Genomic DNA, 13,674 nt, shown 5'->3' with positions numbered 1-13,674 from the left:
CTAGAAAGCACCACAGGTAAATCACTGGATGGCAGGTTTGAAACAAATACCAGGTGCATAGTTGAGGTGTGCAGCTCGTTATTTCACGAACGCAAAAGAAATTTAGACATTCATAGAAAGCTGTTAAACATTTCTTTTTAGTGGAGTAAAAATCCACTGAACTATTAAAATATCTTCTTATCAGAGAGTCCCTGACAACACATCATGAAGGGATGCGTGAGTCAACCAACAAACTCTGAGTATATATTTGCCCTGTTCTTTTGCCCTTCCTTAGCTCCATTGCTGGAAATGAGAAAAAAGGCTGGAAATGCTCTTGGTCTCATGCAGAAAAACTGTTCTCATATTGAAGGGTACTTTCTGTTGTTCTGCTCTGTAATCTGTATGATATGCAAAGCCCACATGTGAATGTGTGTGGTAGCTGATGGCAGTTGCTGTGACCACAGTGAGGAGATGCTCAGAGCAGGGCCACTTCCAAGTCACAGCTTCCTCATCATGCCCTTTGGTGCTAATGAACCTGAGAAGAGAGAAGGGAGTTCAGGCTATCTGTGTTTCTTGCTTGATTCCAGTAAATTTGTACCAAGAAATAGTTTTTATGAAATGGAGAGGCCAATATTTTGTGGTTTGGCCATATTTTTTTTCCCCTGTCCTGATTTAATTTAACCAGGCAGTCCAATTTCAAAATTCCTCATCACTTCTTAGCTCCCTGTTTTATGTTGATGTTTATTCGTCTTCTTCTGCTTGTAAAATTCACCAGCTCCTTCTCCTTAATGTGTTGATACCAATGTTCAGGGATGATGTTAAAAAAAACTGGAGGGAAACACGGTCATTTACTCCTTCTTGTCTTGTTTGTTTGCTTCAGAATTACTTGCACTGACACAAATAGACTTTCCTTGTGCACAGCAAGAGATAAGGTTGGGGTTTTCTGCTTTATTTATTCTGTACCACACATATTTCCCCCACCCACTCCCTCACTTGCTTTTGTACATGCTCACACACAAATGTACTTGCATACTATAAGGTTTCAGAGAATTTCACTCAGCTTAGCAGAATGTGACCAATGTCTGGGATGAAAAGTTTATATTTTCAGCATCACAAGTCATTTCCACTAATCTTACCATCACAGGTGGGTGTTTCTGGGAAGGGTGCTAAAGCACCTAACACTCAGCATTTAAGACACTGAAATACAATTAGTAAAAGCAGTGCTATGAAGACATGAGGTGTGCCATGTTGTGACAAACTATTTGCTGCCTGCTAGGTTTAGCTCCATGTTCAAAAGTAGAGAAATGATTTAGCTAATAGTGATGCAGTTGTCTGTGTTTATCTGCCTGTTTCTTCCTGGAAAATGTTGATATGGGTCATAGCTATGCCTCATTGCTGTATCTTTGGCTACTACATCTCATATAGGAACCTGCACACAGATAATTTGGGTGATTTTATGAATAAAGGGATTTTTCTGAGCTTGCTGCATTTTGCTCAAGCATTCTCCTAAAGCTGTGTGTCTCTGCTGATAGATGAGTGCATCTGCAAGTTTCAAGATATGTGGTTTCTGTGGGTGGAGTGGGATGAGTGTTGTGGGTTGAAAGAAGAGAAGAAGAAACGGTCTCCAGCATCAATAAAGTTTCTGGTGCCTCATGAATATCTGTTCTCTTGCAGGTTCTGCTTTTTAAACACTGACCTCAGGAGAAGCTCTGCAGCATGAAAAGGTTATTATAGGACTGGACACCTTGAGTCCCTTGGGATAAATTGCTACAGTGTCTCAGTTATCAGTTAAGTCCTTGTGTTCTGGTGAAAACAGTGGAGCTTGTTCTCACTGGTGTAGTATCTGAGCCATCAAGTTTAATGAATCGTTACAAATAGTTTAATCTGCACTTGCAGGTGCTATTAAAACTGAGATTGTTTGGGTTTTTTGTATTTTTTTTTTTCCAAGAGAATTTTCTTACCTAGGAAAAACAGTCTTTCTAAGGCACAATGGTTTAAATATGGAATAGTGAGTTAGGTTTTGCTCATTAGAAAGCCTGATGCTGAATTCAATATTCCCTTCTGCTAAACTTACCTCCTCCAGGATTTCAGACTCTAAGTTGCAGAGGATTAAACATAAGGCCCTGGTTAATTGCAAATAAATAGTGCCAGAAAAATATACAGATGGTACCTGAAGTTCATTTCTGAAGACTATCCAGTAAACTATATATAATTTACATGAAAAGTATGTAGAGTTAGAAGGAGAACAAATTTTTTTTGTGTTTTCTTACATTTCTAAAACAACACAACAGCAAAAAAAGAAATAATAAATGAATACCCTCTGTCAGTGAAACTTCTTGACTGGGAAAAGAGCAACCTGTATTTCTATTTATTTACCTTAATCAAATTAATTAATTAACAAGTTTGAAAAATTCAGCATTCTACAGGATACAGGTATAAATATCTGGCAAGTAGAGTGTATATATTAAACTACATCTACTAGGCTAGTAAATATTTTGCTGTATTAGTTTGCTCATTCCCAAGCAATCAGTTGTGAACTCCAGTGTTGTAACGGGTCCACAGGGAACATTTGTGCTTTGGTTGGCACTTAGATTAAATTCATCAAATTATTTTTTTCCCAGTTCAAGGCTGACATTTCAGAATTTTTTTTAAAAAGGTTGTGTGCCAACTGCCAAAGTCAATTAATTAAATGGTAAATCTGAAATTTGTAGGGGAAAACTATCATTCCCTTTTGCTGTGCGACCTTGGAAATGTGAACATTTAATCCACTAAACACATGGTTTACCAGAGGGTCCTGATCTGCTTGCGCTGAAAGTAAAAAGCAAAGCTTGCTGCTATGTTTTGGGAGATTAGGGATTACCTCAAGGATGGCATTTTACCCTGCATTTTCCTTCTGATTTTGATACTTGGTAGTAATGACAATATCCTTTGAAGTCCTGTTATGCTTGAGAGCTTAAAGTATTCAGCACTTAGTAGGAGGAAGCAGTGCAAATTTGTGGACTCATTTTCCATATATTTGATGCAGTTGAGGGTAGGATGTATAGTCCCAGAATTTGCTGGCCAAAGAGCTCCATCTTAGATCTTTAAAGGAAATCTTAGAGGCAAAATTCAACAGACTTGAGCAGATGGTGATCATATTCCTACATAGCAGAAGTATTACAAATCTCTTCCCAAAACCCACACCTTCCAAGGAGTGTATCTACCCTCATTGTCAGCAAAGGCAGTCTGGCAGACTGGACTGGATCTTGCTCTTCTGGATCCTACTCTTATGTCTCTTTGTGGACATCTCAGTGAACTTCTCATCTCTTCTTTGAAGCATTGTCATCTGAAGGTGCTTGAAAATGAGTGCAATGCACTGACTGTTCTTCAGGTGTTAATTTTCTGTCATTAGTTTATATTGATTTGTGTTTGTTTATTTGTTCCCTGCCTGAAAAGCGGTGCAGATAAGAACCCTCTCTTTGGGGCCCTGTATATGCATGGACTAGAAACACAGCCCAAAACCAATGTAAAAGACAGTAAAAACAGTGAATAGGACAGATAGGTCTAGGCAGACCAGATACATGACCAGATACATGACTCCTCTTCCTTTACCATTTGAAATTCTTTTATTCTGTGTTTTGCTATAATTTTAAGTTCAAGATTTTTTTCAGCCTTCCCGCTCCCCATTGTTTAATAAAATTGCATGTTATTTCTTTAGGAAGATAAAAGATGCCTAAATAGATTGGTTTCTGCACATTCAGAAATTTGTTAGGATTGGTCCCTAATTTGACAGCTTGGCATGAGGGGAGCTACAATTTAAGGAGAGACACTGATTAGCCCTCAGTAGTGGGGAAAAATGGTGGAAACTGCTAGTGCCAAGGGTGTTTCTTAAATGCTGGCCTTGGGGTGTGTAGACACTACGCATATTAAGATATAGGAAGCTAATTCTTAGGATTTATAATCTTGTGCCTTCTCCTACCCCTTTGCTTTATGTAGTGAATATATATCAGTTGTATCTGTTAAAGCATGAAGTGCAGTTCTTGGAATTGTCCTGTCTGTCCAGATATAGGCCATTTTGCAGAAAAGAAATCTGATGTCTTCCTATGGAAAATGTTCCTCCTTGTGAAGGAGACTTACAGAGATGGGGGCCCAGAGGGACCAAGTCACCTCTGAATGAGCAGAAGTGGGAGCTCTTCAACTCTGCTTTTCTGAAATACTATTACTGTATTTAGTCTTGGGGATATTTGATGTAAAACATAAGCAAGAATGCCTTCAGGAAGAAGATAAATTAAGGATGCCAAGCTGTGGATAATGCTTGGAGTCAAAGCTATTTTTGATTCCTGGGTTCTTTATACTGTAAAATTGAAGCGTTTCTATCTGTGTCTAGAAGGAGAATCACTGAGATGACTAGGGAAACTTTAGTCTTAACATTTGAAGAACTTCAGATGCTGCAAAGGCTAAGCAGTAGATGAGAGAAAATTTAGAATATTGAATTAAATATTACCTGAGGCATCTAAGTGTTGGATTGGGTCTAAAATTCAGCTAATGTGTGTCTAAATTTCCTTGCTGGAGGGTGGATTTGTTGATATTTATCTCAGAGCAATGTTGGGCAGTGAAATGTGTCAAGTGATCATTTATTACAGTAATAATTGTACCATGTGTGGACTTACAGAGATAGAACTGTGTTTTCAATGTCTTGTAAATTTGGCAGAGGACAAATCTGTGAATGCTCCTAGGTGATCACTAGATTACCCAGTTTTCCTTAACCAGTGGTGGTTATCTCTATCGTTTCTGTGCAAAATGCCTGTATCTCCCTGTGATATATGAATCCAGTTTGACAGGAGATAATGAAACATGAAAGAACAAAACATTGTAGTTTTTTCCCCTGATGTTGTATCTCAGCATTGTCTCCATCAGTAGCCTTGTCCACAGGAAGTGTAAAGTTTCCTGCTATGATTGTTTGACTGCTGCCAATTATCAGATCTGCTTTTGGCAGCTTTTCCTCCCAACCTGCTGATTAGCTAATGTGTGGTTACTAATACAATATGGGAAACTGGTGTAAATGAAGGAGCAAAAGATTTATTAATTTCATGTGCTAATTGCTGTTTGTAATATAATTATCAATACTGCAAAAAGAAATCCTGGCTTAAGCAATATCCAGGTTTCTATGTCTTGTGAAATGAGGCACAAGAATTTTGTGCAGGAAACAGGTATATTTTCCCCTTGATACATGCACATAATTTTCATTAGATTCATAGGTTTCAAAGGCAGAAGAGAGATCATTAGAGCTTGGAGCCTAACTACCTGTAAAACAGGCTAGAGGATTTCATCCAGGTACACTTTACCCGAGTTAATAGAAAACAGGAGCCAGATCCTGGACTGGAGGTACAGCAGTTTTACTCCACTAAGCTGGAATAATGGTGATTTATACCAGCTGAGAAATTGGCAGTAGACTTAAATGACAATGGATTCTTTTTTGCATAAACCTAAATGAAAATGGTCACTTGTATTTTAATAGCTGTGTTGAAAGAGCCTTGCTGGGAGTGAGTTTTTGAAAAGTATTTTAAGCTTTAGAAGAAAATGAGGGCTTTTCCAAACCTTTATGGGATGATTGTGTTCCCTGTTGCAATTTAAACTTGTCCCTTCACTGAAGAAAAGACATAAATTTAGCAGAAAAAAAATTCTTTTTAAATTGAAACATGTGCCAAGAGTCTTATTTGTAATTAAATCATGCACTAGGATTTCAGTGGGGAAAGGAAGAACAAAATAATATAATAAAAAGCTGAATATTCTCAGAGCCAAGAGGAACTTGAACTCAAATGTTTAAAGATTAAAAGTCTCAAGAGCTAAAAAGTAGTCTCTGATTTCTTTCATTAGGATGTATATTTGGCAAAACAAGATGTCTCACTACTCTTCTGTAGCCATCTGTATGTGTGTGTGGATGATGTTATTATATTTATAGCAGATACAGTCTTATCATTTAGGTACAGACAGAATCCTACCTGCTCAGAGCTACAGGGTTTAAGAATGCACTCAGACAATATTGACATAGACAATGCCATAACATCCTGCAATCTGCACAGAAACTGAGACTTTATGCACACCAAAGATGAATAAAAGATCTTCCTTCCTGCTCCCTTAAAATGAGAGTGTTTAAAGGAAAATACAAGTGTGGGGAGAATATCCTCCAGATTCCCCATAAATTTCTGTCAGTTCTGTCTCAGGAGGAGGTGGTGGAGGCTTTTGTGTTTGGTGATACAGAAATCTGTGGCTATCACATCAACGTGTAGAATATGTAGAAAGAAAGACAACTTATTTGAGCAGCTGCTTATGAGGATGGTAAGCAGAGAGAATCTTGTCTCATGATATTCCTATTCTCAGTTATAATAAATCAGCTGCTGGTTTGGCTGATGAACAGTTTTATATTTGATGAAAAAAACCTAAACAGAATACATATTTTAATACATTCTCCATATTTTGTTCCCTGAGTGTTTTTCTCCTTCAGAGATGGATGTCTGTTTCAACATGTCACAGTACATTTTGATGGCACTGTCACATGGAGAATAAACCCAATAATTTACTTCACAGCTAAACATAAGACATGGTCTGAACCAAATTAACCCCATCCCTCTCTCTCTCTCTCTCTCTCTCTCTTTGCTTTAAGCAGAATTAGAACTCCCAATCCTTCCTTGAAAAGCAGGGTTTATTTTTGTCCCTTATCCAGAAGGATTTAAGTGTTCCCCATCCTTGAGGATCCTCAGGTAATTCCATCATACCACTAAGTATTTGGAAACATCAGACTTGCCTACAAACTCTGTGGCAACATCACACCCTTCATCCTGTTGCAGACATCTGTCTCATGAGGAACATGCAGCTGCTGAACTGAACTTCCATAATGTCTAGGCCCAAAGTTAATTCAGCACTCCGTAAGAAAACTGGGGAAAAAACCCACCTGATTGTCTGTTTTATGTAGCCAGGCAAGAGCAAACATCTATCAATGCTATCTTGAATACTCTCCCTTTATGGACATCAGACTGCTAGCTGATGTTAGATATTCTGTAAGATGGATCCTCAGGGGTGAAACACTTGGAGCAGTGGCTGGTGAAGGAGAACAGCCCTTTGCAGCACCAGAAGAGCTGATGTACTGCAGCATGTGGAGGCCACTACATGCTGCAGTACATCCTTCTCATCCTGCCTCATCATTTCTGCCCAGGGGTGTGGGTAGAGTGGGCCAGCATATTTGCACTGTGATCCAAGGAGAGACAAGAAAAAACGTGAGTTCCTTACACAAGCCAGGCGAGAGAGGCTCTGACTGAGGTCTGGACTATATATTGTATAATTGCGTGTTACTCGTTATGACCCTGTGTTTATTGTTTGGTTCAGTCCTACAGCTCTCAGACCACTATGCTGACTTCCAGGAAACTTAAAAAATATTGTTTCCCAAAAGCTGAAGTTAGGCTATTGTCATAGAAAAAATAGCTGTCATTTATGGTCTTTTCAAATTAAGTTCAATGTCAGTAAACATAACATGAAATCTGTATTGGACAGCCTCACCAGTGAATAAAAAGGCTTATTCAGCCTAGTCTTATATAAATATCAGTAATATAAAATTCTGACAATTGTAAGAGAATTGCATTAACAGAAGCTTTGCACTTTCAGCCTGATGAAAAGTGATAAAACATCAGTCTGTATATAGTTCCATTTTGTCATTTGCTTGTGGAGTACTTCCTTCTCACACTAAAATTAAAATTTTAAAGACTTTCACTTTTGAGGAAAAGAACATCATTGAAGAGAAATTCTCCCTGGCAAATTAATAGATAAGGTCTGCCATGCTAACTCAAAAAAGCAAGCAAAAGGTAAAAATTGAATCTCTTTATCACAGTTGAGTCATTTTTCTAAACTGGGGAAGTAATATGGGGTGGAATATATAGGACAGATTCTCTTATAGAAAGTGCTTTTAAACTGTAAAAGATCCATAACTAATATTGGGAATGGTTATAAATGACAGTCTTCTCTTTTAGATTATGTGGCATTTATTACATTCTACCAGGACTTTATGGAGACTCTCAAGGAATTAATGTTATATTTATGATAAAAATACGGAGCCGCTTCTAAATAGCATTTTCATCTTATTAACTGTTGCCTAGATAACGGGTGTATCTCCTCGAGCACCTCTATTCTGGTTTAGCACTACAGCTTGCAAATTAATACAGTCATTATAAGACAGCAAAGCTATATCACTTACCATTTCATTATTGTTCAAGTCAAAATCCATATTTTTTCAGTTTTCCCTAGGGTTACAAACTGGATAGGGAAACGTTATCATCTTGCAGAATAATCTCTCAAGACTCACTCTCTTTGGTGTTAAGAGGAGCCGTTAATCATATTACAATAATTTTCATATTAATAGGTCCCATGTAAAGACAGAGTTAATGCTCTCCTTCTACAGTCAATCCTCCAACATAGTTTTTTTTTATATACATATATATGTGCATATATATATAAATATATATTTTTATCTGCTTGTAACTAGATTAGCACAAAAGATATCACGTCCTACTCAGTGTATGAATCAGGGTCAAATCAACAGCAAACTCTTAAATTTTTAATCAAAATGGCAATCTGTCATCCCTAAGAGAGTTAAATAATGTTTAAGGGAATAAGATGAATATGCTTCAGTAGAAAATGCATGGGAGAACTTATTGCAGCACACAGAAAGCATTCCATGGAATATCTAGAAGATACTTTAGTCCTTACGTGAGATGCTCTGATGCTAGCATGCATATCCACTCTAAATTAAAAATCATCTTTAGACCTGAATTTTTTTTTCTGAGGAACTAGTACACCCTCTATTTTTGTGATCTCAGATACTGTAATTTTCTGAAAGCTTCTCATATAATGTTGTACATTTAAGGATGTAATGTTACTTAAACTCAGGGCATTTTTGGATATTTTTCCTTTTTTCCAATCTGCTGACCTGAGTAATGTGCTCTGCTCAGGAGAAGTTGAGTGTGAATTTAAGAAGCTGTTCAAGGTGTCAGGTGTTTGCCTAATTTTGAGCAGCCTGAATGTGAAACAAAGGTGGGTCGGTCTGCAGGGACTTGGGGGTGACCCAGCTGTACTGCTGCTCTGCCCCCGTGCTGCCCCGGCTCGCTGGGAAGCCTCTCTGTGTGGGAGCCCGAGCACTGAGCTGGAGTCACGGATAATGAGCCCCATGGAGAGCAGAATGGGGACTGGAGCACCAGGCTGACTTGATGTGGCAGTCTGGCTCCTGAAGCTGGTCGGCTTAGCCCAGGAAGGAGCCCGCTGCCTCTTCCTTGGCGGTGTGGGAAGATGCTCCCTTGGTAAACCTTCACTTGCTGTCAGCATCCGCTCTCCTTTTGCTAAGCCCTTCTACTGTAATGATGCCATCTCTCTCAATGTCCTTTATTATTCTCCTCTCTGTCATTCCCAGGGGGTCTGATTAAAATCAGTGGAAAGCTCTCTTGGATTTTACTGGCTTTTGTACTCTCGCTCTGCTCCTTAATTTGCCTTTTTTTTTCTGTTTTTAACTGCTTTCTGTTCAGGCTCACTTCTGCTCTGTTCTAAACACCCCTCATCTTTCCCCACATTTGTGTTTTTGTACTTTTATTCCTATTCCTGACCCGCTCGACAACTGTTAAATTACTTAGGCAGTGAGTAAAATGCAGATTAAAGAAGTGCTTTCAGCTTTGAGCTAAAATGTGTTGACAGGTCTCACAAGAGGCCTAGAGGAGACATGGGAGAGTGGCATCATTTTGGGAGAAGAACAGCTAGAAAAATGACTCTCATCAGATCTGAGGCCTCACCATGATTCTGTGGCAGCACTCCTGGCTGCCTTAATGAGGTTATGAATCCACCAGCAGTGTGTGGAAACAGTTTTAATTGGTGATAATTTTAACACTTGTTTAACAAAATTTAAGGCAGCTGGAATGGGGTTCTATCTGCGCTATACTGGTGTAAATCAAAAGTAATGTTATTCAAACTTATGTTCTTCTAGAATAGCAGCACTTTAGCAGAAATCAGATTCCAAAGCACTCCTGAATTTCAGATATTATACTGTATTTCCATTTATAACCTGACATAATTCCCACACAGCATATGGTATTAATCTGGTGTAAACACCATGTTATGATGATACTCAAACACATACAGCTGACATGAAAATGTCTTCAAGTACAATATTTCCAAAAGCAATTATGTCTATATGGTTGATAGTTAGTTAGCTTGTGTGAAGTTTTATTTCTTATTCATACATATATGAAGGTTCACAGGATGAAGCGTGTATAAAAAAGGAGATATTTTCACTGTTTGCAAAAACGTGGGAAAAAATCAGTAGTCTACTTATTTTGGCCTGTGGGCTTTTGTAAGGAAATGTCACCTTGATGAGTACACAGGATTTTTACAATGTTGGAATTTCTTTTTGTTTGCATTAGAGGGTAGATGTATAGACAAATGCAAGGAATAAAATGACATAAATTGAAACTGATGATATTTCTGTTAGAGAAAATGGACTCCAAAAAAATGTTTAGGAAAATTTTGCAATTCTCAGAGAAGGTAATACTCTTGATGTGTGAATGCCTCAGACATAATCTCTGTTGTTAACCAAGCATTTTTCAATGTTCTCTGATGAGAGGGGAGGGAGACCAGCACCCCTTGTCCAGGCAGATGCATGTGTGAAATCCTTAAAAAAATTGCCTAGGATAGGAGTTGAGCCAATCATTTTGTTGAAAGGAGATAAAGAAAAGCATGTCTTCTGGAAAGTAAATGCTTATGGATGGTAATATTTTTGTTTGAATGCTTGCCAGTAGGGCCAGATTTACAGGTAGTGTAATTTTTCTAGTGCCATATCACCCATTTGAGATTAAATTATTTATTAGGATGAGGTGCAGCTTTTTCACAGATTGTTTCTAGCTCCACCTGGTACTCAGAGTTTCAAAATTTTTAGCCTTTCCTAGCCCCTTTTTTTCTTCCTGAGGATCCTTTATTAAATAAATTCCTAAGACAAAGAAAATAAGGCAACCTCGGTATCACATTCTCGTAACAGAAAGGAACTGCAAGAAACTGCTTAACAACCAGCTCTGCACTCGTTAGCTTTAGTATAAATCTGCAATGACTTTATTTTTATTACTTCATACTGGCACTACAGTGGATAACAGTAGGTTAGACTGTTGATGGCATTGTAAAATGAGCATTTCCATCTCATGCCTATTATCCAAAACAATATCTTAGTTTTCAAACAGACAGCTAAAGAATTTGCAACGGGACAAGAATAAATCTGGAATAACTCCACTGAAAATTTACACCCGTGTGAGCAGGAATTGAATTTAGCCCACTTTGCTGAATTCCTTTTAATGGTTTCTGCACGTTGAAGCATCCACCAGAGATTAGATGGAGGCAGCAGAGGCGCCGCTATCTGCGATGCAGGCAGGACAGCCGGGGTGAAAGGGTAACGCATTATCACACTGCGCCACCTGGCCCATCCAACACAATTTGAGCAACCATAATTGTATTGATTACTTCTTGTGCTCATGACTAATGACCTCTAGCTGCAACCTTGCATTTTCTAAATCTTTTATATTCTGATTTAATAATAAGATTTGATTAAAAATTGCCATTAGCCAATGCCAATGATTAGTCAGCAAGACTCAATGCCGCCAAGTTCCAATGAGTTTCATTATTCTGGAATTAAAAAGCACAGAGAACTTCTCTGGGTTAATAATACAATGATTCTGTCTCAATCAGGAATGAAAGAAAACAGCTCTAATATACAAATGCAGCAAAATGTGTGGCTATTACTAATAGCCACATTTTGCAGAGAAGTATTTGAAGAATTAAAGGGACTTTGTCACAGATGGTGGGGACAGTTTGCTTTTGCTTTTTATATTTGATTGGAAAGCCAGTGTCAGATGGTGTGTGAGGGGGCATTTTTCTAAGGAAAGACATTTCCTTTGGTGCAACAAGAATGTGGGGCTAATTCAATTTCTCCATGAGAATCCCCACCACAACAAAACAAGGCAAAGTGTATGTCAGCAAAAATGGATTGTGATGGCTTTAGAAAATGACAAGAGGCTTGTTTACCTGCTGAGAATATATTTTACTGTGTATTTTTTTTATTTTTTAAAAAAATGTGACTTATTACTTAAAAGGATATATTGTCACATCTTTCACAGAAAATAAAAAAAATCTGCCATCTTCTTTCAAGAAGGTAAGATATTTAAACACATACTAATTTTTAGACATGTAGCTAAATCCTGCTCAAGAGTGTTAGGTTAAGGAGAGACTTAAGTATGTATCTAAAAGCTCTGCTGGATCCAAATTGGCTTTAGTATTTCTGTATTTGGGGTGTGCTAGAGGAGATGCTCTGTGGGGTGAACATCTGCTATGGGATGTGATGTTCCCTCAGATCCCATTGAAGCTGATTGAGGACTGGGTGACACTGAAGTCAATGAGAGCTGAGAGCACTCAGCACCTTTCAGGTTCAGGTCTCTAAATAATAAAAGACTCTTGAGACACAGTTAAAGCATTTCCTGCCTCTCACACAGGAGCAGGAAAGCTGTCCTGTCTCACTTTTATCCTCCAGAAAACATGCCATGTCGCAAGCGTGAGTCCCATAAGATTTTTAAAGGATTTGAATAAAGAAATACCTTTTTAAAATACTGCCCACATAAAATCTTGTATTGGGTTTGCATGCCAAGGTTTTGGTAGAGGGGGAGGCTACAGAGGTCGCTTCTGTAAGAAGCTTCCCCATGAAACTTCCCCATGTCTGGCAGAGCCAATGACGGCTGTCTCCAACACAGACCCACCGCTGGCCAAGGTCGAGCCCATCAGTGATGGTGGTGGAGCCTCGTGGATGGTGTAGTCAAGAAGTGGGAGAAACCCCCACCAATCTGGGGTGCAACAGCTGCTGGAGGAAGGAGTGAGAATATGTGAGAGGAACAACCCAACCTACCCCCAGGTCAGTGCAGAAGGAGGGGGACGGGCTGCTCTAGGTGCCAGAGCTGAGTGAAACAGGCTGTGCCCCTGCAGCCCAGGGAGGTTCAGGATGGAGCACAGATCCACCTGCAGCCTATGGAGAAGAAGTGACCCCATGGGAAGCCTGCACTGGAGCAGACTTCTGACAGGATCTGTGCCCCTGTGAAGAGAGGAGTCCATGTTGGAGCAGGTTTGCTGGCAGGGCTTGAGACCCTGTGGGGTACAGTCTAGAGCAGCCTGTTCCTGCAGGAGTGCACCCCGTGAAAGGGATCCATGCTGGCTGGAGCAGTTCATAAAGAACTGTAGTCCATGGGAAAGACTCACATTGGAGAAGTTTGTGGGGACTCTCTCCTGTGGGGTGGACCTCATGCTGGAGCAGTGGAAGAGCGTGAGGAGTCTGCCTGCTGAGGAGGAAGGGGCAGAAAGGACACCATGGGATGAACTGACCACAGCCCCATTCCCCCTCCCTCTCCTGCTGTTGGGATGGAAGAGGCAGAGAAATCAGGAGAGAAGCTGATCCTTGGAAAAAGGGAGGGTTGGGGGAAAGGTGTTGTAAGATACGGGTTTATTTCTCCATGGTTTGATTTGTAATAAATTAAACTAATTTCTCCAAGTGCAGTCTGTTTTGCCAATGATGGTCACTGGTGAGTGCTCTCTCCCTGCACTTATCTTGACCCATGAGCCTTTCATTATACTTTCTCTCCTTTGCCCAGCTGAGGAGGG

At 39.3% G+C, this 13,674-nt stretch overlaps 1 long non-coding RNA gene across 1 annotated transcript in view; it reads left to right on the top strand.

Annotated features, from left to right (window-relative positions):
• Nucleotides 1-13,468, top strand: part of LOC127059469 (uncharacterized) — a 130,280-nt gene extending 116,812 nt beyond the window's left edge. Inside the window, exon 5 of the long non-coding RNA XR_007777363.1 lies at nucleotides 12,777-13,468. This is a non-coding gene — a long non-coding RNA (uncharacterized LOC127059469). The remainder of the gene's footprint in view (nucleotides 1-12,776) is intronic.
• The last annotated feature ends 206 nt before the right edge of the window (nucleotides 13,469-13,674 follow it).

Source organism: Serinus canaria, chromosome 3 (assembly GCF_022539315.1).
Source record: "Serinus canaria isolate serCan28SL12 chromosome 3, serCan2020, whole genome shotgun sequence".
Taxonomy (NCBI): Eukaryota; Metazoa; Chordata; class Aves; order Passeriformes; family Fringillidae; genus Serinus; species Serinus canaria.
The sequence above is the reverse complement of the archived record's forward strand: the minus strand, read 5'-3'. Positions and strand labels throughout refer to the sequence as shown.